A 27,600-nucleotide genomic window follows, 5' to 3' on the forward strand; every position below is an offset into this window, starting at 1 on the left:
CATCCTTTTGAAGAGGGGCGTCTAGTAATTTAGCTTTGACATGATCAGGCAAGGCTTGAAACTGTTGGTATTTTAGCATATGAAACTGACAGTTTAAGGCCCTCATGGATAAGGTAGCCGAGGTATATACTTTCCCCCCCCACCTTTCTAAGGATCTGGAATCTCTCTCGGAAGGCAATGGGTTTTTGGCAATGGAGGCCTTAACTCCCTTGGGCCCCCGTGAGATGGTTTCTAGGTCAGCAGCATGGCTTTTGTATAGAAATTGGTGTGAGTCAGGAACCCTGTAGTACCTGTCAGGCTTAACTGGAGCTGAAGGAAGAGAGTCCGGGTTAAGGCAGGCCTCCGAGTAAACATAATCTAGGATGTCCAGGACAGGAGGTATAGCCAGAGGCCTGTGCTGGGGTAACAAAAGAAATTCCCTGAGCCTTTTCTTGGAATCTGAATAATCCTGACCTTCCCAGTGGAAGTGTTCCCTTAAGGTATGCAGAGTTTCACCAAATGAGTAATCCTCAGGGGGGGGATACAGAAGGAATAGATTCCTCTGCATCAGAGTCTTCAAAAGGGGAGTAAGACTGTTCCTGATAGTCAGAGTGCTCTGAAATAATGGAGCCCTGATCAGAGGAGGGGGAATCTTCCTCCACTCTGGGTCTTTTATCCGGAAGTGGCTGAGAACCTCTGATAAGAATAATTAAATCCTCAGCCATTTTAAGCATCTGTTTCTTAGGCATGGGGCCTGGAGATGGCCCCTGTGTAGCTGGTCTCTTAGGGTGCATGGTAGCTTTAGACTTGGTGAAAAAGCCTTGATGGAGAAAGAAGAGGAAGGTCTGAAGACACCTTGAGTGGAGGTGGACCTGTCCACATTCTGTGTTTCAACGCCAAGCGTGGCTTCGGTATCTGTAGTCAGGGTGTGGGCCGAGGAGCCTGCGACCTCGGGTACAGGAGACACCACCAAAGATGTGTCGTCAGTAATCAGGGGCTACGTAGGCGCCTCGCTGAGAACCAGACCACGTGTAGTCGGCTTTGGCGTGGTGTCGGTAGAGGCCGCGGACATAGAGTGTCTGTCCTTGTCTTTGCGTTTTTTTAGACAAAACCGGAGTCGGAGTATCCGACGACATAGTATAGTTAAATGCTTTTCCAAAATAATGCTGGGCGAACTCCGCCCGACGCTTAATAGTGCGTTTGTTGAATGTAGCACAAAAGCGACAGACCGAGACGTCGTGGTCTGGGCCTAAACAAGGTACACAGAGGGAATAGAAATCCTTATGCGGTATTTGCTTCCCACAAGAAATACAATTATTAACTTTGTCTGACAAGCCAATGCCATTTTCTTCAGTCTTTCTTGAGGCAAGAAAAAGTTTCCCCAACGAGGTACTTAGCTTTTAAGAAGACTTCGGTTCCAAATTTTTTTGTAATCTCAGGAGCTGGCCGACCGGCACTTGCGAACTGCTTCTGCTTCGGGCACCGTGCAGCAAGAAAGACTGAAGAAAATGGCGTTGGCTGGTTCTTTTATACCCCTGTCACACCGAAGTCAGGGAAGAAGCGACTACAACCGACGCCGGACCTAGACTTTGGAATTTGGCCGATCGAGGACCCGCCTGACGACAGGAGAACCCCATCTGTTATGACTGCAGCTGTATGCACGATGAACATCAGCAGCTACTACTCGCATGAACTCAAAAGCTTATGCATGCATGTATCCATCAGCAGTGGTTGCCTGCTAATTCAACACACTCCACGTGGCGTAAGCAATGTAGCTGTTTCAGTTGCATCCTTCCTCACAGGACAAGCAAGTAGGTATCGGCCATTAACTCTACCCTCTCTAAACATCTCTTCTTTTGTCAAGGTTATCTAAGTCATTGTCAGTGTTTTAACCCTCTATATCATAAAGCCTAGATATTCCTAACACAGCTGCCTTTGTTAAAAAATTCAAAAATGCCTCCAACAAGGGAGATACTTTAGATGAAAATCTTTCTATTTATCACAAAAGCATGCTTGCTGTCTTTGAAGAATCATCACCCTTAAAGGAAACCGAAAAAGAAAACAAATGCTTGACTGGTGTACTTTGATTAAGCATGGGCATTTTAACAGACAATACATACACTTAACAGGAAATGCATCTGCATTAATAGTTTTGAACCGATGGCAACAAATTTGAGGATTATGCCAATAAAACTTGTAGAGGAGTAACACACCACCAGGTTGGTAACTGACAGTACTGCCTTAGCAACTGAAACCACAGCTACAAGAAAAACAAGCCAAAACAGATACAGCTATGTTAATAACCCAGACTGTGTACAGTTACTCCTATAATCATTCTCTCTCAAAGTAAGATCATAATTTAATTTAATGCTGTGTTATTTTACTATAATGCGGTTTATATCTGCCAGCATCCTCTGCCAGCAAAAATAAACCACTGTGAGCTGAAATTTACAAACAATAAGGATACATAATACAGCAGTAACAAACTATTCATTCATCACTGTTTCATTATTTCTTCATTTACCACACAGGAGCGGCCTTAGGTCAACTGGTGCCCTAGGCAAAAAGGCTCCACAGCGCCACCCACCACACCACCCAGTGCCCCCATCCTGGTCTACCTACACCAAAAAAATACTGGAAAAGCACCTCTACTAGAGCGGCCGCCTAGTTGGCCTATGCCTAAGGCCGGCTATGTTACCACACTTTCTCCAATGCAAGGCTGCAGGGGGGTAAGAGCCTCTCTCAAAATTCAATGGATGTGCAGTACAGAAACTTTTACTAAATAGGGTACCAACTCTGCAGGAAGGGTGCATGCTCACAAGTACACGCATACACACAGCAATTAAAAGGGTCATAGAGTGGCCTACAGCACACCTTTGGGAAATGTGAGGAAACAAAAATAAAGTATTAGATGACGGCCTCAAAAATGTACCACTCAGCCTCACTTAACTACACACTTACTGCACTTACTGATTAGCCTTCTGAAGTTCCTTTTGCTTCTGCAAGTTAGTATCCACATATTTGAGTACTCTGCTTTCTGGAACCCATTCATCCCAGCTGTTCAAACAGAAAGAAAAATCAAATCAATCCTTGGGCAATGTAAACGAACATTTAAAAGTGTTAAAAGAATGTCGATAAAAAAGGAAAACACAAGTCTCAATGTAATGCAATGATTTTTTTTGTCTGATTGTTTTCAGGAGAAACAAAGGAAGACAACTTTTAATAATGAAATAAACATTTGAAGCAAATTACTTAAAGTAGGTCTCTGTACAAGAGCTACATCCAGGTAAACTATAACATTCTACAAAGATTTCTTTACTAGACCACAATAAGACCATCAATCACAGAAAGGCGTAAGCAATGTTGTTTTTTCCTGTTCCTGCTGAAATCAGTAATGCCTGCTGAGGAAAATCTCAGGAATACATGAGAAAGGACTGATTAAAATGACTACACACCAGTTATAATTAACAAATGAAAAGGATTTCAGATTTTACAGTTGTGAAAAGAAAATCTGATACACAAAAGTTATGTAATTACTATAACAATAGATCTGTGTTGTCTGCTTCTGTCCAGCTCAATCTGTGGATTTTCTGATCTGACTTGGATCAAAGGCCAGCCATTCCAAAAGACTTCAACTGTGGAACTCCGCCTCATCTACAGACGATTCCTTGCTCCCTCCTATTTACCTCATATCCAGTTTGCCCTCCAACAGACATGAAACGTAAGGGAAACAAACACTACAAGACTTTAAATAGGACCCCAAGATGAAATAGGAAAAATCTTAGGTAGCTCTTCCAAACACTGCCTTGGTCCAAACATGGGGGGATAGGGATAGATGAACCAGATGGATACAGACCACACAGCTCTTACGATAAGTACATACCTTTTGCATCCAATATGGTCTTTCTGTTTGGCTTCAATCTGTGTGATAGTGTCACCAGCCATGTATCATCCCAGGGAGGCACTAGAAGATAACATTCCACAGAACAGTGGAACCAATGGAGGCCTTAGACCTTGAATGTACACACAATTTTTAATGAGACACAACTGTATGAATATTATCCCAAGTAGCAGCAGCACAAATACTATCAAATGAAACTCTGGAAAAGGCCATAGAAATAGCCACTGCTCTAGTAAAAAGACCTGTAGGTTTTGTCAGCAACAACTTTCCTTTCAAATTATACCCAAAGGAAATGCAATCAGACAGTCACTTGGCTAGGGTTGTTTTCAACACTGGCTTGCTCAGCCAGGCCTTAGAAAAAAAATCAAAAGTTGTTTAAATTTCCTGAAGGCTTTGGTCCTGTCCAGATAAAATCTCAGTTATCTATAACATCTGAACACTGTAGCAAATACTTCCCTTTAATAGAGAAGTTCAGGAAAAATACAGGTACAGGAATAAAATGATTCAACGTAGATTTTGAAGCCACCTTACGCATAAAAAGATGGACTGGTTCTAAGGAAAAGCCTATCCTTGTGGAAAATCAAATATGGAGGTACCAAGGATAAAGACTGTAGTTCTGAAACCTATCTAGTAGACCTAACAGCCACCAAAAAAAAAAAATAGTCTTCCAAGACAATAACTTCAAGGAAATAGTGGTCAAAGATTCAAACAGTGGGGAAGAAAACACATGCAGCATGAACGGTAAATTCCAAGCAGAACAGGATCCTGAATGGGAGGTAGTAATAAAAATGTACCTCTCAGGGAAGCCTTAGACATCTACACAGTGGCTACTGCAGTATTATCTCTGCCAATATGGAAATTTGAAATAGCCGCCAGCTGAACCTTGACAGTAGAATTCAACCCAGGTTGAAAAAGGTCAGTTAGAAAATCCAGCAGAGCCATGAGAGTTGCTGAAAAAGGATCCATGCCCTTTAACAAAGCACAGACTGTAAAATGTCTCAATTTACTAGTGTAGATTTTCCATGTAGGAGATTGCTGGGAAGATGAAAAAAATTAACTCTTTCAAAGAGCTTGTGATCTCCGGCCATCATGAGAACTGGAGAAACCATGGATTCAATGTGAGAGAGTAAAGACAGGCCAGGCGAATCCCTGCTGGATGAGAGATTAAATCCAGCATGAGGTTGGTACCAAAAATACAGCCACAGGAAAGGGAACCAAACTTGTTGGGGCCAAAACAGAGCTGTGAGAATCACAGTCATCCTGCAACAGGTATCCTTCTGAAGGAATTTTATCATTGGGGGAGTACGTGGATATGCATACACGAGATCAGAGGGCTAAGCATAAAGATGACTATCCCTCGGTGACTGTGCCACGGGGAACCAAGGTAGAAAAACTGTTGCACTTCGTGTTGCATGGGGTGGCAGACACATACAGCAAGGGGTGACCCAGTGCCAAAATATCTAGGCTACTACTTCTGGATCCAGAGACCACTCATGAAGAAAAAGAATGTTCCTGCTTAAACTGTCAGCCAAGATGTTAGACTTCCCCAAAATGTGTGCTGCTATCAGAAACCGCTGAGTGGAGATCGCCTATTGACACTCACAGCTTCCTGACATAGGCTTCTTGACATTGTTCCTTCCCCATTTGTTCAGATACAAAATCACAGACAGTTTTAACAGAGATCACATCCTTGGAGAGAAGGACCTGAAAGGCCTGCTTTGCAAGGGGGCTGCTCCCATCTCCAAGACAGTGATGTGAAGGTTGGCCTCAAAAGTTGACCATGTCCCCTAAACCATCCTCCCTTTGAAATCCCCCACCCCTGCCCCAGAAGAGAGGTGTCCATAGTGACTTTGGCCTGAGGTTCTCCAACAACAACAAAAGGTCTCCTGGCAGAGACAAAGGGAGATGACTCAAAAATATCTGATATGGGCCCAACAGATGTCTGCTATGGCGAAGAGTAAATTCACTAGATGTGTTATGTATGACCACGGAGCTGGTAAAGTCCACCACAGTATCCTCAGATGATATCTTTCCAGGGACACCAGGCAAAGACATGCTGCCATGTGACACAGCCTCAGCACAGAGGATGCCAGAAACTTGTGAATGCAAAGTAGATGAGTTGCCTATGTTAGAAAGCAGTTCACCCTGTGTACAGGAAGTCTTGCTGTTTGAGACACTATATCCAAATGGCATCGCAGGAACTCCACAACTTGAGTGGACTGTAGACTAGATTTAAAATGACCCCCCAAGGACTGGCACAAGTAGAGTAAGAAGTCTCGCGCCTTGACCAATGATGCCTTATGGAGGTGGTAAGGAGCCACTCATCTAGGTAAGGAAAGACCTAGAACCTCTGCAGCTCAAGCCACGCTGCTACAACTACCATGCACATGGTAAATATCCAGGGAGGGGGTGCAGTGGTGAGACCAAAGGGAAGCGCTCTGTATGGATATTGACCAACACCCAGCCAAAAATCTCAGAAATCTCCTTGACCGTCTTGCAATCTTTATACGATGGTAAGCATCCTTGAGATTTACAGAGCACATCAAGTCATCCTTCAGTTGAGGCAGGACGGACTGCACGGTGACCAGAACTTGGTCTGCTTCATATAATGGTTCAGTTTGCTTAGATCAAAGATTGAAATCAGGTTCTTGGTTTTTCTTTGGCACCAAAAAGAATTTGGAATAGACCCCAGATGTTCAATGGTCCGGTGGGACCTTTAGCATGACTCGATTTGTCAGCAGCTTACGAATCTCAGCTGCTGCATCAATTCTTTGACGGGGTGGAACATCTGCGAGGGACTTAGAATTTTCCCTTAGTGGAAATAAAAATTAGAATTGTACAGCCTCTGGATACAACTCAACATCCATGTGTTTGAAATAATAGCCTCCCAAGCATTTGGGTGTTGAGTCAAGCGACCACTGAGTGCCTCCAGATCAGGGTAGTCAGGCAAACTTTCAGGTACACTAGGAAGGCCTCCCAGATAAAGCTCCGTTGAACACTTCTGCTGCATGGGCAGTGTCCATTCTGGTTGGCCTACCACAAACAAGGGGCACCTTATCAAGGGCATCCTGTTCTGAACAAAAGGTACTTGACCCCTTCTGGTTCCTACAGAAAGGCCACTGAGGGGTGGCAAAGGGCACTGTAATGGCAGACTGAGTCTTTCCATCCTGTTCATTCCTAGTTGGTGTCTTTGACCTCTGGGCCAGAAAAAGAGGAACTGTTAAAAGGGGCATTGACAAAGGATGCCTTAAAACAGTCTGCAAAACTGCATAACCACATACATGCATGCCAACGCATGGCAATATCAGTGCCAGGAGCTACCAAAATACCATTAGCCACACTGGAGAGCAGGGGCACAGATGCACTACATGGTCGACAACTGCATTTCCAGAGTCTAGACAGTTTACAATGTCTGCTGTGTCTTAACTTTTACACTTCACAGACATCACACTGAAGTCTTGTCAAATGAGGAAGTAATTCAACACTCTGAGTAAACGCCACTGATGGAGAGACACGCTTACCTAAACGGTCCAGTGCCCAATACTCCCTGTTTGAAGGATGGACCAAAGAACTTTCATCAAAAATGTCCTTCTTGGTGGCAACCACCACCACAATAGCATCAACAGCAGGCCTCTTACTCCAATGTTGCTGCTCTGGGGAGGGGAGGTAATCTCCAATAAAGACACAAAATTCAAGAGACACAACTGTTCTTACAACAGAGCTCACAATCGCATTGCAGTACCAGGAAACAGCAAATGAGATCTAAGGTAGACAGGAGGGAGCAAGGTATTATAGGTAGAGGAAGTGCAGCTCCACAATTAAAGTCTTTTGGAATGGCTAGCCTCAAACTGAAGTTACATTCGATAACCCACAGGTTGAACTGGACAGAAAAAAATCAGACATGCACAGTTTTCCTTGAAAACTTAGCATCATAAATTGCTAGAAAAAGTCCACCTCTCGAAGGTACTTTCCCTAACAGCATATCTTTGAGAAATCAGTGAAGCTGTAAATAGTAATACTTTTGTTTACTCAAATTCTGCAGCCAGGTTTCTGGCAATATTTCTTTCTCAGTATTAGCCATCTTCTCTAGAAGGGCCAACACTGGCCAGGCCTCATACAACAATTTTATTCTCTCAATCTCTTTCAGCATGTATCCATGCAAGTATATATGTGCATGTGGCAGGTGAATTCCAGGCAAACTAGCACATTACAGCATTGATGAGTGAGTATCCACACAAATTTTATAATTTAGAAAGGTGTATGGCAATATTTCAACAATAAACAAGCAGATATTCTGCGCAGCAGAACATGCAGCAATGCAAAAATATGTAGTTTAGCTACCCTACAGAAAAACATAAGAAACACAAACAATACAAGAGAATGTTACAATACAAGAGTCCAAAACAAGAGAAGGAAGCTTTACTGTTAATCACACTTGTCCTCAAAAATATAGTTACATTAAATACCTCACCACAAAAGTACTATCTTCATCAAAGAGATTCCATCTAAATTTTTTCTCAAGCAGTACTTTGTTATTACTGTGTGGTGAAAAATCAGTGTAGCCTGATCCACAAATGTAGAAAGCTATGTCCTGTTTAAAAACAATCTAATGGCATATAGATGCAAATGAAGATATGAGCAGAATTCAGGCTGCGGTTTCCAATCCATGTTGGAGTACAACAAAATACAAATCTGCTAATCAAGAATCAGTGGCTAGAAAAATTAAGATGAGAACATGTACACCTTGGCCTCAAAATGAACTCCAACTCATGCTAAAATCCAGTACAGGACACAACTCTGACAAAGTTGAGGTACAATTAAAAGCCTGATACACCCACCTGTAATCACCCAACTCCTCAATCCTGAACTGCCCTCACAAAAAGAACGCTCTTACCCCAGTCTTGAACAAGCCTAACCCTTAATCTTTTTGAATAAGCCTAACCCTTAATCTTTTTAAATATTAACTAGAATGCAGAACTCTTCAAATCACTATTAGCGACAGCTGTTTACAAATCTAACCCCCAGAACTTAGCATCACTACACCATACTCCTGAACTCCAACAAGCTCATCATTCCAACGCACATTACATTGCTCAACGGTCATCTTTAAACTTCCAGATCAACTACTGCCAATGAATTAAAAACAAAGTAAATATAAATCTTCCCTACAATGTAATGTTGAGATGGGCAACTCTATTACTATAAAGACCATTGTCCAGCCATGCTACTAGTTAAAAAAAAAAATTCTGAAATAGTTTCAACTGGAACCGTATGCCTTCTGATAACAAATAAAAATATACCTTCAATTCAGAAAGAAATTGTGTTTGGTCTTTTTTTTTTTAAATACATAAAGGAGCAACTAAAATTATCTTTTTCCTCTCAGCTGCAACTTCACAACTTTACCTGGACAGAGATTTAAAAATCTGAAAAATCTGTACTCTTGTTTCCTGCTGAAATATTACCCAATGCTTGATTATATGTACATTAGCATTATTATGCATTTCTTTCGAGAGGGATTTTTTCCTGTACATAGCTCACCCCAAAATGCCTTAAAATAAATACAGCCTTCAACATAACTACACTAATCTTCCTTTTATATACAAAACACGAACTTACTGTCAATTGTATTAACTAGTCTACAAGAAAAAATTAACCTTAAATTTAACCATCAATTACTGTAGCTCTGTTACAGCACACAGATCTTGGCGGAGAAAGATCACTGGACAAGCCCACCAGCGTGTCTGACAAAATAAGAGACAATAAATGCATAAGCATGTTAGAAATGTCAATTAGAAAGTGAAATAAATCAGAAAGCCATTTAAGACAGTGCAACGAGGCATCCATTTTTCTCCACAGTTCAGCAATTTTTTTTTTTTTTTTTTTTAAGAGTGTTAATCTTCTGGGTTGTTAAAATTTTACACAATTCTTAAAATGTTTTGCATTATTGCTAGGGTTTAGGCAGAACAAACACTGGACTGACCACCTGATCAAAGATAAGAAGGATACAACTTTAGAAAATATACTGTTAAATAAAGCTGATGAAAATATCAAAAAGTTAGCAAGAACCAATCCAGATGTATTTTTAACTCTTAACACAGCTGAGAGGCCAGTAGTACACAGAATTCTGAGATGAACTGGACAATTATCACCAATGTATGCTACACAAGGGAGGCTCAAATTTATTTACATCACTGCCCTGCATAAGACTTGAACTGACACTTGCAGAGAAGATGGCAACTGGAAGTAGGATACAGAAGTTGAGTAAATCTGAGCATTATTACATACCTCTACAATAACCCTCTGAAGAAAATCTATACAGTTTTCATATTAACTACTATTTTCTATTACTCTGCGGAATTAATTCCAAGCACTGCCAGCAGCACAAATAAAGAACAAGCAAAGATTCTAAAATAATAAAACTTCAGACTGTATGAAGTATGAAATATGGTTATAAAGAACATCTCATAACAGCAGATAAACAACTCATCACTATTGTAGTATTACTAAAAGATATGATAAACTGCTAAGGATAGCTGTACATCTGGCTAACATACCAAAGCAAAGTTCTATTCACGAACGAAAAACGTGGTGAGACAGTTAAGCATTTTGTTTTATTGCATTTATCAGTGTGTTTTACTGTATGTGTGCTTCATTAAACTATTTCCCCAAACTGGTGATTTCTGTGCCTTCTCTCTCTGTGCCGTGGTTTGTGAAGGTATTGGTGTGGAGCTCCTCTCTTTTTTGTGGCACTGTGGACCTTTAGATTTACTTGGTTCTAGTGGAATGTGCTTTAACTGGAACTTGTAATTGCTTGCCATGGAAAGAACATGAAAAGGAAATAGCCTTAAAAATCCAGCTAGAAATAGATTAGATTAGAAACAGAAAAACTTAAGCTCTTGTCCTGGAAAGATACAAAAAGTTGATCAGATTTTGCCATATCTAATAAAAATCTGAGTTTCTACGTACATGCAAGGAAGGCAAGGTAGAAAATGAAATCTCTCTGAACATGGCTACCAACTTAACCATAAACATAAAGGAAGTGTTAGTTCTAAGAGTAAGCCTGTCTTTATGGAAAACATGAAATGGTGGGATGGCTATCAATGCTTTGCAGCTCTGACACCGTTTTAGTAGAAGTTGAAGCTATCAGCAATACAGTTTTTCAAGTAAAACAAACAACAAAAAAAAAAATTGAGAAATGAAACAGCAGCAGTCTCAAAAGGAGATGGGATAGGTTTTTCCAGAACATAGTTGACAGCCCAAGGAGGAGATCTGTTAGATTTACCATAACTGCAGATGTTCAAGTAGATCAGTATTGCAGTACTGATTCTTATGCATGTAAGTGGAGGTTGGCTTTACTACCTGAATGCACTTGAATACCCAGTGGGCTGTGGTGAGACCAAAACAAGGATCTGAACTGGTAACGACTAGCTCCAGGTCAAAAATAGAGGAATCTTGTGTCTTGCTTTACAATTTTGATTTGTAGATAAGCATACTGAAGGTCTAACGATAACATCTAGTCCCACTTATGTAGGGGTGAAATAATGAACTGCATTGTGACCATCCAGAATTTTGTCTTCTATAAATAGAAATTCACACTGCTAAGATGCGGTGTATAAGAAAAATCTAGAGTAGACTCTGGTTTCTTTCTGGTCGGTTGTGGGGGGGGGGTATGTCTTGGGTGGCTCTTTTTCATATGAGGTGAAAAATTCCCTGAGCTGCTGCCCTTTACTGCTAAATGTCTGGAAAAGACTATGTATTTTGTTTGGAGACCAATATGAATGGTACGATGCAGCCTATGGATTTGATATTCTTTAACCATTTGTCTTTCACAATGGTTGACCAAGCTTCTAGGGTGAAGAGAAAAAAGACCCCACAGTCTTCACAGAGAAGCAGTTCAGGAACGCTGATAAGGTTTCTCTGAGAAAGGACACTTGAACCCCTTGGTTGTGCAGACTCCTCTTTGCCGAGGGGCAGAATCCATTTAAGGACCTCCTTCTGCCTCTAGAAGCCTTGTCTGAAGAGGAGTCAAAGAATGAACTTTGGGACTTTTTGAACCAAACTCCTTTCAACAATTCTGGTTCCTTGAATAGGATCTTTGAGGTGTTTCAAAGTGTACTCCTAAGCAGACAATATTTTCTCTTCTTGCTCACTTTTCATTAGGGTCTCTAACCTTTGGAATGAAAAGAAAGAGATGCTCCATCATTAGAGGCATTAATGAATGATGCTTTGAGAATACCTGCAAAGTTGCACAACTGTAACTAGATGCATACCTATGCTGGTGCCTGCTGCCCTAACTGCTCCTCTGGCTGTGCTGTGAAGCAGTCTCATGAACAGATTTGTAATGGATTACACACAGTAGACAGTGGAGCTTCTATCGGTTTTCTTATGTACACTTGGGGAGGGGAGGGCTCCTGAGGAAATTGAAGGTCTTCCCTTCTGGTCATGTGAGGAATATAATTTAACACTCTCAAGGAAAATATTCCTGCGGAAAATGGTCTATCATCATAGACTCCCTGTTAGGAAGAAGTAGCATGGAGCCTTTCCCTCTGATAACTCCATTTTGGGGACCACTGCAACTATACTAGCATCAGAGGGCCCTTACACCAATATGGTGAATCCTTTGTGGGGTTGGGGTATCAAGATATTAGTCAGCTTACAGGCAATTGATTCTACCATGTCACATTCCCATAGTGCCCTTCCACCACTAGATCAATAAGGTAAGTTGATGGGCGAGTCCACCCAAGTAGTACAAGGGCCAGCGCTAAAGATCTCAAGCACTTCCTTAACTTAGTTAAGGGGAGGGTGGTCAGTGGACCAATTCACCCTTTGACACATCATTTCCATTATCTCCATGAAACTGAAGTCCTCTTAGGCAGTGGAGGGGAGAGATCCTTCCTCTTTCATCGATGACCATGTCCAGAGTAAGTGATTCAGTCAGGGAATCAATATGCCTCCTTCGGCAGTGACTTCTTGGGAACCTCGGGGAAGGAGTGACCAAGAATACAGAAGTGTCTCTGGGGCAGTGATGAAGGATGGGTATGAGGGGTACAGAACTGGACGGATGGGTATGAGGTGTACAAAACTGGACTGTCCTTGGAGCCAAACATGACGGCTCTGACTCAAACGGACTGGTGCCAGAAGGTGCAGTTGAAACTGCAGGAGCATCCCCTTCCTGTATCGGTGGATGGAGACTAGACATGACAGTTGTCATAGCAGCAAATGGGGAAATCAGAAGAAGCTGAAAGGTGAGAGATGGAAAAGGGAAGTATGAACAAGGAGATCTGCTGCAAAAAAAAAAAAAAAATGCACGGTTAAAAAATAGTGAAGTTTAGCTACTTTCTATTTGTTGTTGCTGCTACTTAGTTGTTGTATCCCTGCAATTCTGGCCCTGTTAAAAGGATTCAATACAATTTCTTACATACCACAACCTCTCCATGCTCAAAAACTCTGGACAAACCCAAAAATAAGGACAGATTTTAAATCTTGCTCTTGTACACTTAGAAAGTTGCTAAGATTATAAGTTTTGTGTTAGCATGCATTTTTCTGAAGCATATGAAGTCTGAAACTCAAACCTCTGTCTTTTAGTGACTTTAATCCCCTGTGATTTGTCAGAATTCTACAAATTTTATGAACAACATACCAAAAATGAGGCAAAAAGTTGGACATTTGGGAGGTATGATTTCCTGTGTTTTACCTGCCTGTATAAATCTGGTGTGGTTGTGAAGCTTTTCGCTCATTCCCACAGAGCTCAGCAATACCTGGTATCCTTGCCTGTGTCTCTGAAGTGATTTCCTTGCATCATGTGCAATCTAGGCAAAAGCCAAGTACTTGTATTTTAAAAACAGCACTTCCAGAATCTATTTAAGTGATCAATTGCTGATTTCTTGTTTTATTTGTTGATTTATCTACATTTTAGGCTGAAATTACTGCATTTACTCTGTCTTCCTGATATCTGACTCTCTTGAAACTCTCTTACATAGTTTGTTAAAGTTGTTTTGCAGTAGCATACGCTCTCTCTCTGTTCAATTCATGCCATTCAGCATATCATGCAACAAAAGCTCCCCCTCCAGCCACTTGTTTCTGTAGCTGTTACGGTTTTAAGGGGTCGGGTTGGTACCCAGTGCCCAATCCTCCATGGAGGGTCTACCACACATGCATGCACACATACGGGCCACTTTAGAGTGTCCAATCCACCTACTGCAGGTCTTTGGAATGTGGGAGGAAACCAGAGCACACAGACGAAACCCGAGTGAACACAGGGAGGACATGTAGACTCCGGAGAGAAGGCACCCCAGGCGAGAATCAAACCAGAGAGACTCTTGCTGTGAGGTGACAATGCTAACCAGCATACATTCTCAACAAAATCTTTGTGCCTTTTTTATCAGGAGGACTGGGATACTAAATCTAGTGGTAGTAGGTGGCGAGAAACACATATGAAAACTTAACTGTATTAATTTTATTAGCCAGAGGGTTTAGAAGCCAGTTTACTGTGTTTTAAGTGCCTGTATAAATGGAGACATATAGAATCCAAATTTTCCATTAAGAAACTACCTCTGAAACTGTACAAGTAACTTTGCGAGTGCACAGTAGCTACTTTGCAAACTAGGTAGCACCGAGTAGCTAGTTTGCGAATTGAGGAGCACCACCTATTGAATTTAAAACTATATAGAACAGTCTAGTTGCTAGTCACAAAACACCCCAAGTCAGCCCATTATTAACACCTTGTACACTGTGCCCTTGTGGCTCACCCACTAAAGGACCTGAAATCATGGATATGCACTTTTCCAATTTATCCACAGCCATTTTGGAGGATAAAGTTATCTTGGACAATGTAACAACTGTTTAATGTTCACCAACAAATTTAGTCGGCAAAGAAATAAACTTAGTATGTGAGAGATGTCTTTGGAGGCAAAACTCTTGTGTACAAACACTCAAAATAACAATCTGGTGGTCAGAAATGCAAACGGTACACGCACACAAAGACCTAATTATACTGAGGGACTTAAATGCAATCTTCCCAAACCACAAAGACCTCCCAGACATTCCACCTGCAAAAATTATTCTCCGCAAGTTCAAAAGGACTCAACAGTAAAATCACCTAACAGTGCACAAACATCCACCCCAAGTACAACTTCAACTGCCAGGCCCATAAGTCAAGCCAATATACTACCCCAGACTCTAGTTATATGGGACTCCCTTCTACAACATACTGATGTCCCACTCAACAGCCTGAATAAGGAGAAAATAACTTTAGCTGTCTATCAGGACTCAGGATCCATCAACGTATGCTAGATTCAAGTCAGTACTCCACAAGAACAAGCATGATTCAGTCACAGTCCATGTACATGTAATAACCCAAGTACCACCTCCCTAGACTATATGAAGAGAGGCATTATGGAGTTCTCTGACTGTGTGTCAAAGGCTAGTATGTGCCTAGCAATGGACAGAACTCTACCTTCACCAAGGATGATGGCACAATACAAACTGATGACGACTGACTAATTTGGCTTAGTTTCTCGTGTCATTCAATGGGGAATGATACAATATCTGTCAGCATGGTAAGACATGGTTAATAAACCATGTTGCTTTGTCAAGGATGGTCTGCACCTAGCCCCCTAGGCTTCTGAATATTGGCTAAGACGTTGTTCCTCCCCACAGGGCCTTTTTTAGGCAATGCCAAATTGAAAAAACCCTTCAATATAGCAAAATCTACCCAAAGAAATCTATAGGTTTTACTGTTCAATGCCAGGATTCCAAATAAGAAGCTCCACTCTTCTCCAAGCTCTCCTCACCTTGGAGACTACCCAATCTCTGGAACAGGCTCGCCCCATTCATGTGAATCAGAGTTCCTCCATAACCCAATTCAAGTGCAACATGGATGACTGGTTGGGGAACAGGAAATGTATTCCTGGTTTGGCATCCATGTCTCTAATGAACATAGGCAACCTGTCAAGGGTCCATCTCTCAGGCCCCTGCTTACACTTATCAAGGGTACCAGAACTTTGTCAGAGATTTGGGATGCATGACTAGGCTTAAGGCCCTTCTGGTTGTTAGCCTAGTAAACATATACGAACCTATAAGAATGCGGACATCTATCGACATGGTTTAAAGGCAGATAGTAACTCAGCAGCACAATACTTCACTGCCTTTCACACATTCAGACTTGTAACTGCACAGACAGGGACTAAAGGTGGAGGTGTAATCTACATCAAGAACAGGCATACCTCTAGGCTGGTTAAACAGGATGACTTGCTGGATTTCCACCATGTTCAGATTACCACGGACAAAGTCCCATACCATGTCCTAGAAAACTACAGGTCACCCTCTATGTCCCACAAAACTCGCAGTTTATACTTAGACCTAGTAGAGTCGCTCATCACTCAACCACATACCACACTCATGGAAGACTTTCTCGCTCTATAAACTGGGAATCCTGCACAACCCCAAATTTGCAGGAACAGAGATTCCTAGATTTTTTTAAACACAAACACCCTGGCCAGATAATGCATACATCTACCAGAAATTCAAACATATTGATAGATAATACAGCAGCCTATGTGCAATTATTTACAGAAGCACTGTAAAACCATATTAATGACTGCATACAGATGGCTGCACCTACCAGAAGCAAGACTAAAGCTAAGTTATAAAACACACTACCCTGCTGGAATCCTAAATTAAACCGGTTATACACCAAAAGGAAAAAATGTTAGCTAAAATTAGGAAGTCCAACACCAAAAATGATATTAAAAAAAAAATAAAAAGACAAAACTCTTCAAACTGAACAGAGAGCTAAGAGAATCAAGTCCAACAAAGTAAACTCTGAGGTAAAGATAGCATCCATGGCCAAGGACAACCATAAGGACTTTTAGTTATGTCTGAAAACTGAAAGACAGCACACAATAGTTTGCCAAACATCTGATAATGGAGCCAGTTCATAGAACCGGGTGAAATAGCAAATCTTCTGGCTGACAAATTCAGCTCCAACTTTAACCTTCCGGATCTTCATCTGATATAACCCCTAAAACTATCAGTAGGGAGCAGGTCTTAAAGGTGCTCTCAAAGGCTACAAATACTGATTTGATCGGCCCCAATAACATCCCATTATGCCTCCTAAATAGCTTGAAATATGACCAAACTGCCAATGGAGTCACTATTCAATTATAGCCTCTAAACAGGCTTCATGCCACATGAACGGAGAACCACAATGATCAAACTTCTACACAAAAGGCAGGCCATCAACAGATAATGGAAACTACAGACAGATCAGTCTGACTACTCTCATATGCAAAGCCATGGAAAACATTATCATGGAAATTATCAATGACATAGGAAGCCTTCAGACACTGGAATCAACTCAGTTTGATTTTGTCAAAGACAGGTCAATGTCTGCTGAATCTGGTGGACTTCTTTGGGAAGGTCACTATGGTAATGGATAAAAGCAAGCTGTGCATGCTGCCTACCCTGGACAAGCCAAGACATTTGATACAATACCCCACATGGGCACCGTAAACAAACTCATGGAATTAGGCATAAACCACTATGTAATCCACTGGGCAGCCAGCTAGCTCAGATAAGACCCAGGAGATTAAGACTGGCGATATCACCTCTACAATGAGGCCAGTCACTAGAGGAGTCACTATGGCAATGTGCTGGGTCTACAAGCCAATGTCAAGGGCCTCTAGCTTACAAAGTCTGCAGATGATTGCAAGCTGGGAGCAATCACAAACCCCCCCCCCCTCCCCAAAGATACAGACATTTTACAGGAAAGTCTAACACAGACAAGTGACTGGTGTCAAAGTCACCTCTTAAAACTCAATGCAAAGAAATACATAACAGTACCCTATGGGAAGTCAGCCACCCTTAGAAACTACCTCATCAATAAAAGCATCCCTAAAAGTTGACACAGTGGTCAGGGAACTAAGGACTCGTTGATATAGTAACCTGGCTTTTGACCAACCTGTGGATAAGTTAGTAAGAAAATCAATCTATGTCACTCAACTTATAAGTAAGGGTATGGCATCTATGTCCAGGGAAGTCACTGTGCAACTATACTCAGCCCTCATCAGACCCATCATGAAGTGTAACACTGCCTTCAGTACGTACTGGAGTAGGCATATGTAACGACGGGAATGTCCAAAGAGGTTTCTTATATAAAGAGTACACAATGCCCTATGCAGATGGACTCAAAGCCCTATCCCTGTATTTCCTACAGATTCCTCAGGCATGATTTATGCCTGGCATACAAGGCATCCTTGGAGCACGCCTTGATGGACCTTCTGCACATCTGCAAAGGAAAAGCATCAGAACTACTAGATCCAGGAATTTAAATTTTGCTTGTGATTTAAATAAAATATGTTGCTGGGGGCAGGCATGCATCTTAGATACTTCACATTCTCTGGAACAGGCTTGCTATCCATGAGAATCACAGCTCTTCCCTAACCTTATTCATGTATAACCTGAACCAGTGGACGGGAAATCGGAAATATGCCCCACTCTGACACCCATGTCAAATCATGCCTTAATTAGCCTACACCCCTTAAAACAACCTCTAAAGGCAAAACAGTTCATGGGATATGTTGCACAGCCAGGCTAATAAAGGCTTCAGTCATCACTAGTCTAGTATATACCTACAAAGTAGCATGTACTACTTCTATATAGAATAGAAACCTGGGCAGTGAAGGCAAAGCAGATGAGGAATCTTGAGGTCAGGGATGAAAAGTCTTACATAGGTGATGGGATGTCCACTGCAGCTGAAATGAAAAAATGAGGACATCAGAGCGAAAGTCGAAGTAGCCCCAGTTGCAGAAAAGGTCAAGAACAGATTATGGTGGTTTGGTCATGTGTGCAGAAAATCAGAAGATAATGACAGTTTTGGTATACAGAGGAAGAAGGCAAGATGAAATTCTTTAAAATCAACTTGCTAGGTCTCTCCTCAGCAGTGGACTCAAGTTACGTAAGTATACATAGAAGTATACATACACACGTGTGTGTGTGTGTGTATATATATACATATATATATATATATATATATATATATATATATATATATATATATATATATATATATATATATATATATATCTACACACACACACACACACACACATATATATATATATATATATATATATATATATATATATATAAACACACACACACATACACACACGTGTGTGTGTGTATATACACATGAACATAGACGCGCACACATGCTAAATAAACCACATACAGATATAAAAAATATTTCCATCATAACATGGTTGCTGAAAAAGGGAAATACTCTCAAAACGGCAACACCTGTTGTTGTTGGCACATGAGAGGTATAAATACAAACTGACAGCAAAATCACAGCATGATGCATTTTTCAAATGACATCACTAGGCTTGGTGTTGGCAAACATAAGTAACTCAGGAAAAGAAAGGAAAGTGGAATATATCAGATACACCTACTTCAATGTCCTGGTGAAAAACAACTTTAAACAGTGAAGAAAATGTATCCAAGAATACCAACATCTCAACACTACGAATTCTAATACCCACAGCATGAAATGCAGCTCTATAAACATCTACTAATTAAACCTGGCAATAATTTCCACAAATAAAAACTATCTTGACTCTAAATTCCTTACCATCGTTTCCTGTAAAACAGAAATAAACTATACCATTATGTTTGTCCAGTATTAAGCAGGATAAGGGGTTCAGTCTTGATCTCAGTCACTGTGGAGTTTTGCATGTACCCCTTCCCATGTCTGCAGGAATCTCCTCAGAGTTCAACAGTTTCCTCTCGCCTCCAAAAAGCAGGCCTGACTAACTGGCTGCTTTATCCTGTCCACAGAGAATACAAACTCTTATTCCTGCCCTTGTGGCCCAGGTTGTGTCTGAAAAGTAGCCATATACAGTTTAGGTTTGTGCAGTGGGACTTCTGTCTTTGGAATCCGAGAAATTGTTCATCTCATCATGGAAAAGTGAACACTGACATCAATGAGAACAAAACCACACAAGGCAAACATCATAATCAATGCCATTGTGTACATTTTAAAGAAGAGTGTCGCACTGGTGCAGCAGTTAACATTGTTACCTCACAGTAACAGATTTCTCCAGTTAGATTCTCGGCTGGGGTGCCTTGTGTGTGATTGTCAGCATGCCCTCCCTGCATTTGCATGTGTTTCCTCTGGGTACTCCTTTGTCCTCCCACATTCCAAAGACATGCTTCTGAAGGATTTCTCCCAGGCGCTCAGCTGAAAATAGGCTCTGTCCTAGTTGGACTTTCCCAGTCAACAAATGTTAAATAAATCCGTAAAAACAAAGTGGACACACGGATTCTAAAAAAAAAAGCCAGGAAATTAATGATGCCAAGCATAATATGCAGTGTTTTTTTTTTTTTTTTACAATTACATAGAATGTGAAAACTACCAGCCTCTGACTGGCTCTGTGGCACAAAGGTATAGATACCCAACAGCAATTCAGATGACTGATTTAATCGCAAAACACAATCACTGAGGGAAGGGACAAAATGAAATTTTTCTGCTTGTTAACCTAACTCAGAGCAAGGGGTGCATGCTATTTATAACCAAGGGGTAGTAGTAACCAATGGAGACTTACAACCCTAGTATAGAGGCATGTGCTCATGTAATGCACACTGGGAATGGTGGTGGGACAGTGGGTAGAGGCATACCATAAAAGGCCTCTGCAACTGTCAAGATAGCTCCATATCAGAACGCCCTATATTCCTCTCCAAAAGTGCTTATACTAAAGATTTCACAATTTAGAGACCCAATCCAAAGTGATAGACTAAAGAAGTATCAGTGAAGGTGGAGTAGATGATCCAGGAGGGGCTTCAGGGCACTGATGATGGCAAACAGTTACGGTTGCAAACCCCCCAAAAAATTAAGAGAAAAGGAAAGAAAGGAAGAGATCACAAACATCAACAGAGAAATGTTCTGGGCTGGGAGGAGGACAAGGAAACTAAAAACCTAGAAGGCCCTGGAGACTGGTCCTAGCAAAGCCGGCTCAGAGTCTAGAAAAGGAATTCAGTTTGTAGTGCTTTGTTAAAGTGCATACAGAGGACCAAAGAAGCCAAAGTCCTAATGGAACTGGTAATGGAACTGGCTTTAACACTGCCTGGAAGTTGCTTATTATGGTCAGTATAACAAAAGGCAATGGCATGAGTCATTGCACCGGCTGTCTTTTCCTTTACTTTCATACTAAACAAAAAGCTCGCTAGATTTTCTGAAGGCTCGTGTTATGTCCGTCCGCTTGTGGAAATCCAGAGTGTGCAGAATCTGTTCTCCCACGTAGCTACATGGACTTCTGTGCATACTTTTACCAAGCATTACATCATTAATTTTCCTGCTTTTTTTAGAAATCAAAGTCCATCAGTTTCCTTTGTTTTCCTCAAGTTTGATGGCGTCTACAGAGTTAGCGCTGGTTTTGCTAGGGCCATCTTTCATGGCTTCCTGGAGGGCTCTGCTGGTCCTTCCTCCTCCCAAGTTTCTTCTTAATTAAGCTTTGGCACTCTTCCAGAGGTTATGAATACTACAACCAGTGAATGAAAGGACATAGTACAGTTGCTTAAAATCTTACCACAACAGTAGATGTCCTTTCCTTCACTGTTGCAATATTCACTCTCCCCCTGGTCTATTTCTCTCCTGGATGTACTGGTTACCTCTTGGTTTCCTTGGACTGGCGTTGCTACTGGGGCTATCCGTTCTGAGAGTGGTACATCCAGACATCACCTTTATGCCTTGCGCTGTGCAGGGAGAATACTTGTGACATACGGTGTACCTTAAAGCAGCAGTAGGCTTTTGTATACTGTATGGATGTTGGTCTACAGAAGGCAGGGAATCCCAGAGGTTACTAATACTGCAAACCAGTGAATGGAAGAACATCTTTGGATATCAGTGGAAAACCATACATAAACATTCCTGTCAGTGGGAACGAGAAGGCATTTGTCTTCTAGGCCTGTTTAAAAACTCCTGGAGCAGAATATCTTTAGTTGCTTGTTCTCAGCGGTGGAAACTGGATCTACATGAGCTGCTTCTCACATCTGCATCAATTCTTGATGTTCCCCTCATTTTTATCAGTTCTTGAAAGGTCCCATGGTGGTCTCCATTCGTAACAGTATGTAATGATTCCGTTTAGCCTGTCTACAATCAACATTTGCTCCGACAGACTATATGAAGCCGAAAGAGAAAAAACTGAGCTGATCTCCAAGGTCACCACTGCAAGTCTGGTATCGCCTTGTTTGCTTATGTACTACATTATTGTGGCGGTGTCTGTATAAACTTGCAGATCATCATGCGGATGAGAGATAATTTAAGGCTTTTAAAGCACTGATCACTGCCATAATCGTTCTCTGACAACTGTATGCTTCAGTCTGTTGCACTTTCATATCTTTGGAACCACTTACCACGCCAAGTCTGATTCATCTGTAGTGACAGACTGGACAGGAGTCGAAAGGGAGAATGGCCGACCTGTACTGTGAGAGATCTGTTCGACACACCAGAGAACCTCCCTTGTTACAAACTCCAAATCATGGATCCGAAAAGAAAGTGTGAAAATGCTGAGTCCAGAATAACCTAAGGTACTACTGGGATTTTCTTATGTGGAGTCTGGACAGGGAAAGCATCATCACAGATGTCATGTTCCCCAAAATCATGAGAAATTCTCTTGCAGATAATATGTCTTTGATTGCAAATGCTCAGGAAGTGCAGCCTGCAGATCTCTACTTTATCTGTAGAAGAAAGGCTCTTCCCAGGGCAGAATCAGGGCGACATCCCAGGAAAACATTTATATGAGAAGGAGTGAGAGACTATTTTTTAAGTTAATTTTAAAACCCAAAATGGGTAGAACATTTTCTAAACAACTGCTAAAGACTCTTGACAATTCTAGTCTACAAATATTAAACAATTATCTAAATATGGAAAGATGTGAATCGCTTCAGGTATGCAATAATATTACTGGGGCCAGTTAATAAACACCTTGGTGCAGTGGAAAGTCCAAAGGATAAAAGAGAGAATTGATAATGTGTGCCAGATGCAGAAGAGAGTAAGAAATGTCCAAAATGCTTGCCAATGGTAATGTAATGGTAGGCATCATTTAGCTCTAGCTTCAGCCAGATGAGCAGAGGCAAAAGGGAATAGAGAGAACATTATGAACGTTGGATCTTGCCAAAAAGATTAATGAAACATCTAGAACAAGCAGCTAATTTCATTCCCTCTTTAGTACCAGAAACTTCCTTGAATAAATGCCTTTGCCCATCTGGCAGTTGGGCATTGGTTCTATTACTCCCTGAAAAAACATAAGATTCAGAACTGGAAGAAACAGGGACACGATTTGCTGGGCAAGGAGGCATAACCTGGAAAGGAGGGGGATTCCCACTGCCAAGTATATGTTTCCTGAATTACCTTAGAAAGCCTTTATTTGAAACTATCCAGTGCCATAAGGGAAGATGATGACGCAAAGAGAAAGACAGCTTGCCGGGGGTGGAGGGGGATAACCTAAACAGGGAAACAGCCACAATGACTGGAACCTCCTTACTATTCCTTTTAAAATCCTGTTTCACAGTACCCTGCTGCTTGAATTGCTTATTGAAAAAGGGAGCTATGGAGGAAGAGAAATGTTTTATTTGCCTTGAAAAATGACTTAAAAAATTGCAGTAACTCCTTGAATCAACTTTCCCCTTTCATCACAGTTTTGGAACACCTCATCTGCAGAAAGGAGAAAAAGATCCCTAACTATGGGAGAATTTCACATTTCAGTCTTATCATCAGGAAGGTTTTGAGTATGAAGTCAAACAAATCTTCTCATAACTGATTCAACCACACTTTGACATTTGCTTTTCATGTTAACAAACGTATTTTAAAGAGGCATTCAAAGAATTTACCTAAGAAAAGAGAAGGTTAACCATTAACTTTTGCATATTCTCTAAAGATAACATATGAGCTTGACAGTTTAACATTCTGAAAGTTAAAGGAGCAGAAGAACACACTTTCTTTCCCAACATGTCAAAAGTCTTCCCGTTGTTATTACAGAGAATGGCATTAGAAAGCCGTTTAGCTGAAGACGTTCCGGATAAAGAATCACTGCCAGATCTACTTTTGGGTTAAAAAACAAATACTCAGGAAAGGTACCCTGTATAACATTGCCAGATTTCATGGGGGAAGACTGACTGCCATGTAAACTAGATGCAGTGAGAAAAGCATTCTCTGAAGAAAACCTAGGCATGTCCAACTATACCAAACCATAATACCTTCTCTGTGCAACAGGAATTTCATTCTGCTCCCACTAAAATCCTTTTCTATCTTTGATAAAGTCTCAGAAAACAGTATATCGTCAAGAGGGAAATCTGAAACACTACTTTCCTCAGAATCGAAGTTCAGATTGAGAAGAAATTCCTGAATTACAACCCTCCATCTGCAATGTCTGTTCCTCTGACAATTTTAGTCAGAAAGGCAGACCTCATCTTTTCTGAAGTAGCAACTGACAAAGGAAAGGCAGAAACAAGTTCCTTAGCAAATCCTCCTTGTTCATAGTAAAAGAAATAGGAAGAGAGAAGTTTTTCTCAGCATGTCCTCTTTTACAAGAAAACTCCATGGAAAAAGATTCTTAGTGCAAATACTCATCCCAACTAAGTGAAAAATCTGTCTAGAAACAACAAGACTCGTTTTCCCTTGTCTGCCAAGGGCATCCCTATAGACTAAGAACGTGGGTATCTCCCCAGTTCTTGGTGGCTGTAGGTACTAAATCAGAGAGATAGAAGAAAAACATGATGTCTAAGGAGCCTAGAATGGCTATTGCAGTGTTGCCCACTAGCACTAGAGGCACAAAAGAGATTGGACTAACATCCAAAAACTCCCTGCCAACTTTCTTATTCATGCAGACAGGGGAAGGTAAAACCATGTTGACAAGCTGCTGCTCCATAGGCTAAGCAGAGAATGAGACCTCCAGAGCAGATAAAGCACATATGGAAGCTTGAATATGTCTATAAATGGTAAGTACAGAATAAGGGATTCTGAGACAAGTAAACTATCGACATTCTACCACAAGCCCAATACCTTGCCACGGCACAAACCTACATTTTAGGAAAATTTAGAAATGTTTACGCAAGCATTTACACATCAAAACTCTCTTAGAAATGAGCAGCTCTGTTGGCATAGCGGGAAACCCCCCTGACTTAGGCCCAGCCAACCTGTGTATGATTCGCGGCTCAGGCAACTGATGGAGTGGCAAGAAAGGGATGGGTGTGCCTGACCTGAATGGGAAGGTGCTCTTGACGAACTACCAAGGGGGAGGCATGGTCCAAGAGGGGAGATTCATTCAGACACAATCAACAGGCATGACTGAGGGAGTAGGTAGAACATAAAAAATAGCCCCCAGTCAGAAGCATAGATGTGCCGAACACCCTGGATGCCCTTGGGTCCCACATTCGGCCCCAGCAATACCAAGGTAAGACGGGGAGGGTAGGAGTAGGATGACAGCTGGTAGACCAGGGAGTTGACGTGGGGCACTGGGGGCAAGGCTTGCATTCATGAGGTCGGAGGGAATCAAAAAAATGTAAACTCCCTTAGAAATGCAAAGCCAGTCCAAAAACATTTAGTTTCTTAGTAAATACAGCACTTCAGTAGCACTTCAGTCAGAAAAACAGTTTAATTTAGAAAAATAAAAACAGTCAAAGGTTTTCCACAACAGGAGACTTATTTTACTAGTTTTGAAGGATTGTTCCATAGGGCCAGCTGAAGGACTGCACTTTGGTGGCAAGACAGCTCTGAATATTTTGTTGCTCAAACCGTCCTTTTTATGGAGCTCTACAGACAGTTAAGTCACAAAGAAGGCATCTTTTAGATTTGAAAAGCTGCCAGTCAGTGGGGGGCAGAACTCAAACAGCTTAGGCTACTGCAACAGTGATGTAATGTTGAACAAAGTACTGCTTCTATTCTCTTCAACGACATATTCTGCAGATGGGAATCTCAGTGGGGATAGAATTGACCTGTATTGTGTTGTCTGCAATCAGTCATAGCTTCTAAGTTGTACTGCCCTACTGCTTCTGAGAAAACCTCTGCCAAGCAGCATATTCACAATGTAAGCTGTCTAATTCATCCACCACTGTAAGATTACAGGTAATGGTGCAACATTTCAAGTTATACATTTTGAGCATCAGCCATTTTAACCAAATGTTAAAATATACATAGATAATGTAAAATAAATTCATGAAAAGCAATGTACCGCCAAATTCATTATCATGAAATTACTGCACAGATAATAAAGGTAAAAATAAATATTAAAAACACTGGGCAGAACACAACACAGTGCTAAGCTCCATTGTGCTTACTGAGATCTATAAACTGAAACATGACTTCCAGCCCTATAATTTTTGAATGACAACAATGCTCAAAAGGAAAAACAGATAACAGAAATCAAAATACTTGCTTTTTATTCCATCCACTGTAATGAATGAAGTATCGGATTTGCTTGTCTTTTAAGGCCACCTTTACACACTACAAATAAGAAAAAAAATGCAATCAGTTTTAATATTTCCATTCTACATGCATTTCTATACTCTCTCATGAACATGAGAAAACAATGCAGTGACCAACATGTTTACTAACAGTGCAAGATTTGTATGCATTAAAAATACAAACATATTAGCTTATTTTTTTCCACTCAATTCAGATAGAATACAGAGTTCTCCCCTTTTTGCTGCCCTGTAAACTCCACTACCACCACCATGTATGTATTTCCTAACATAATTCTTTCTTACCTAGCTGTTTTTTATTTAACATTTGTTTACTGGGAAAGTCTGACTTGGAATGAAGCCAATTTTTCAGCGGACGCCCGGGGAGAAACACTCCAAATATACGTCTTTATAACATGGGAGAAAACAGGAGTACCCAGAGAAAACCCTACACAAACGCAGGGAGGACATGCAGACTCCACACAGAAGGCACTCCAGCAGACAATTGAGAACCTCTTGCTGTGAGGCAACAGCACTATCGCTGCACCACCTGTTGTCTAGCATTTCTTCCCTTTGGGATGTACACACTACAAATATACAAACAAACATGGGTATTCTTTACTGGTACCTCCTCAGAGGACAAGTTCAAATACCCCCCCCCGAAAAAAAAAATGTATGTATATAAAGGAAGCTGGCATGAATGATACTGAAGTATAACACCCACTCTGATTTTGTACCAAAAAGTAATTTCCCAAACAACAAAAAAGTTGCATCACATGCAACTGGAAAGAATGTACAGTTGTGTACACTTACCATAAATGTAGATGTTCGAGTGCATTTACTGTTGCAGTCATCACATTTGGGTTATCTGCCTGCAGGTAGCCCTCAGCCGGCCTGAATACCAGAGTCTTCGGATTCCTGCATCGGATGCTGTCTCTTCTTCCATGATGTCAGGTCATCAGGGGTATAAAACACGCAGCCGACGCCATTACATCAGTTTTCCTTGCACCAGAAGACAGGTGCCCCCACAATAGGAAGCAATTAATTGGTATGGTAAACCCCCATCAAAAAGTAAATACATAAGAAAAAATAAATATACCAACCAGAAGGAGAGGTAAAGCCCAGAGAAGTCAGGGGGCTGGAGAGAGGATAACCAGGACTGCAACAGTGAATACATTTGAACATCTAAATTTATGGTAAGTGTACACAACTGTACTATGTTCTTCGTGTTTTACTGTTGCAGTCCCAAAGCTAAGGAAGGGAGG

The 27,600-nt window shown here is 41.2% G+C and overlaps 1 protein-coding gene across 1 annotated transcript in view; it reads right to left on the reverse strand.

Annotated features, from left to right (window-relative positions):
• The window catches only part of MORF4L1 (mortality factor 4 like 1), a gene marked incomplete in the record, with an annotated part of 852,677 nt that overhangs the window by 777,146 nt on the left and 47,931 nt on the right, over nt 1-27,600 (reverse strand). The window contains 2 exon segments of the mRNA XM_044077694.1: nt 2,950-3,036; nt 26,311-26,378.

Source organism: Protopterus annectens, chromosome 7.part0 (assembly GCF_019279795.1).
Source record: "Protopterus annectens isolate FY-2018-M chromosome 7.part0, PAN1.0, whole genome shotgun sequence".
Classification (NCBI taxonomy): Eukaryota; Metazoa; Chordata; order Ceratodontiformes; family Protopteridae; genus Protopterus; species Protopterus annectens.